Here is a 3,203-nt window from a genome sequence, read left to right on the forward strand (position 1 = left end):
CATGTAACGAATGTCAATTGAAGAAACTCACAAGAATAAAAGCAAAGCAACCAATGGTATTTACAGACACACCAGGTAAAGCGTTCGATAAGGTTAGTATGGATATTATAGGTCCATTACCAAAAACCCAAAAGGGAAACGAATATATATTAACTATCCAAGACTTATTAACAAAATACTCAATTGGGATTCCACTAGGAGGAATCTCTTCAGCCGAGATAGCGGACGTTTTTGTAAAGCGATTTATTTGTCGTTTCGGGTCACCGAGAGCTATTCTCACTGATCAAGGAACGAACTTTACATCCTCATTAATGAAGAAAGTAGCAAAGAGATTCCGCATCAAACAATATACCACGACGGCATATCATCCACAAAGTAACGGTTCAATCGAAAGATCTCACCACGTGCTGATAGAATATCTCAAATTATACATTGAAAATTCCAAAAATTGGGACGAATGGGTAGAATTAGCTATGTTTTCCTATAATACCTCTGTACACGAAGGAACGAAATTCTCCCCGCACGAATTAGTTTTTGGACATCTAGCCAGAGAACCTACTGGTGAAGTAATAATCGAAGAGAACATGGAACCAATTTACGCAGAATATCTCGAAGATCTGTTCGATAAAATTAACACCGTACAACGAATGGCAAGAGAAAATTTGATAAAATCCAAACTAAGATCAAAAGAATATTACGACCGACGAATCAACCCCCAAGATTTTAAAGTAGGAGATTCGATATATTTACTAAAAGAACCCAGTAAAGGAAAATTCTCCGATCAATATACTGGACCATACAAAGTGCTAGAAATCTTGCAGAACCAAAACGTCAAGATCGAAGTAAAAGGGATTCCGCGAACGGTGCATTTAAACAAGTTAAAACTAGCGCATAATCGAAATAAGCAATGAATAAAGCGATTTCAGTGGGCAACGTAGTGCGGTAGTATATGTTATAGTGCTGTTCGTCGAATAATACAGATATCGAACACCTAAAAGGAAAAAGGAAAATTATTATACGTGTGTCAATTATTGCTTAAATATAAAACGTGTTAACTCAATGAACAATTAACTAGTGAAAGTGAAAGTTACCTTGTGAACAAGTGATCAACATACAAGAAAGTGTACGTGCAAGTATAGGTTATGGATCGTTGTTCGTGGAACACAATGTGTGACAGCTACCTAAAATAAGTGAATAAATTAGTTTCAGTTGTCTCGGTGCAAAATACAAGGTTACTAAATGTTATAATTATATTATGGATAAATCAAAAGGAGGTGTAACACTGTTCGTCGAATAATACAGATAGCGAAAACCTAAAAAGAAAAAGGGAAAATTATTATGTGTACTCCAATTATTGTTTGAATATACAACATGTCGATTCAATAAATAATTAAAAGAGGGGAAGTGAAAGTTACCTTGTAAACAAGTAATCATCATACAAGAAGGTCTACATGCAAAATAGGTTATGGCTCCCTGCTTGCGGAACACCATGTACCAGCTGAAAATAAACGAACGAATTAACTTCAATTGCCTTAATGCAAAGAGCAGCATCGCTAAATGTTATAACGGTGTTGTGGAGGCGTGGCACTGTTCGTCGAATGACACAGATAGCGGAAACTTGGAAAAAGAAAAGAAGTTTATTACGAGTGTTCCAATTACTGTTTGAATGTAAAACGTGTTAGTTCAACGAATAACGAAAACAGTGAAAGTGCAACTTACCTCGTGAACAATCAATCACCATACAAGGAAGTGTACATGCATGGATTTCGCAGATTAACAAGAAGAAATAAAATAACTGATAAATATAGAAAGTGGTTAGAAAATAATTAAGATAGATTAATTGAGAGTTAGTAATAAATATAACCGGAGTAAAAGGATATTTTATTATGTATTAATCTACGTAGTATTGTTATATTATTATATCTAACATGTAGAAATGGATTTTGTACGCATATATGTATATAATTCCAATCCAAGTAGTATTCATAATATTTATTTTCACTGATAACAAGTACGTAAAACCTAAAATAAAACAAAGGTATTAACAATAAAAAAAAACAAAAAAAAAAAGAAAAAGGGGGAGAAGAAAAAAAAAGAAGAAAAAAAAGGAAAGAAAAAAATATAATATATATAAATATAAAATTTTCTTTTTCTATAAAAGGTTATTCCTATTTCTGATAAACTCGAGAAATGAAAACATTATACCATGATACACTGACGCAAAGATACACCACACAGAAGAAACTAATAGAGAACGCTTTAAGCTTGGCAAACTTACCGCCCGACGAATTTGCATACACCATAACCAAAACCCAGGACACATGGCTTTGATTGTTATTTAATAAGGTTTTGGGTTTATAAAATAACGATTCACTTAGATTCGTTTTCTCCAATATATTTCAGTCTTATAACACGTCTTACCACACAGGAATCTCCAAGTCAATAGAACAACGTGGTCGACTTCTAAGACAAAAGAGCGTCGTTAGAAGTCGTACCAACTTAGCTTGTAGTAAGCAGCGATCGTACCAACTTAACATTTCTCAACACTCCCCTTTGATCGCTAGTTTCTACAAGCCCCATAGCTTTGGTAAATTGCTGAGTCTTAATCCTATTTAGGCCTTTGGTGAGAATGTCAGCCACATTCTCAGGACTAGGTACATAAGTATAATCTAGTATCCCCCTCGATACGCAGTTCTTAACGTAAAAGTAACGCACTTGGACGTGCTTAGAACTCTCAGCAACTATCTCGTCCTTTGACCATGAAATAGCTCCGATATTATCGCAGAATATCTTGCAGGGGCGAGGGCAATATGACAGTTGACCCAATTCCTTTAACAGTAAAGAAATCCACACTGTTTCCCTTGCTGCTTCCTGCATTGCCACAAATTCCGCTTCGCACGTCGATTGAGCTATAATCGGTTGTTTTTTGGATAGCCAGGATATCGCACCACCAGCGAGTATGAACACATACCCGCTCCTGGATTTCCTGTCTACCGTACAACCCGCAAAACACCTTCAGAGGTTGCCCGGTCCTTTGGTATACTAACTTCAAGTCTTTGGTCTTTAGTAAATATCTGAATACCCGCTTCACTGCTTTCCAATCGGATACAGTCGGATTCGCGCATCTTTGGCTTAGTTTCCCTATTGCACACGCAACATCAGGACGACTTACAGTAGCTACATACATTATGTGCCCCACAGCT

At 36.1% G+C, this 3,203-nt stretch overlaps 1 long non-coding RNA gene across 1 annotated transcript; it reads right to left on the minus strand.

Moving 5' to 3' along the window:
• Positions 1-863: 863 nt before the first annotated feature.
• On the minus strand, positions 864-2,449 carry LOC143304133 (uncharacterized). The gene is made up of 4 exons (XR_013060829.1): positions 2,279-2,449; positions 1,416-1,498; positions 1,092-1,181; positions 864-991 (listed from the first exon to the last, which is right to left on the minus strand). It is a non-coding gene; the product is annotated as an uncharacterized LOC143304133 (long non-coding RNA).
• Between the last annotated feature and the right edge of the window lie 754 nt (positions 2,450-3,203).

Source organism: Bombus vancouverensis, unplaced genomic scaffold (genome assembly GCF_051014615.1).
Source record: "Bombus vancouverensis nearcticus unplaced genomic scaffold, iyBomVanc1_principal scaffold0022, whole genome shotgun sequence".
NCBI lineage: Eukaryota > Metazoa > Arthropoda > Insecta > Hymenoptera > Apidae > Bombus > Bombus vancouverensis.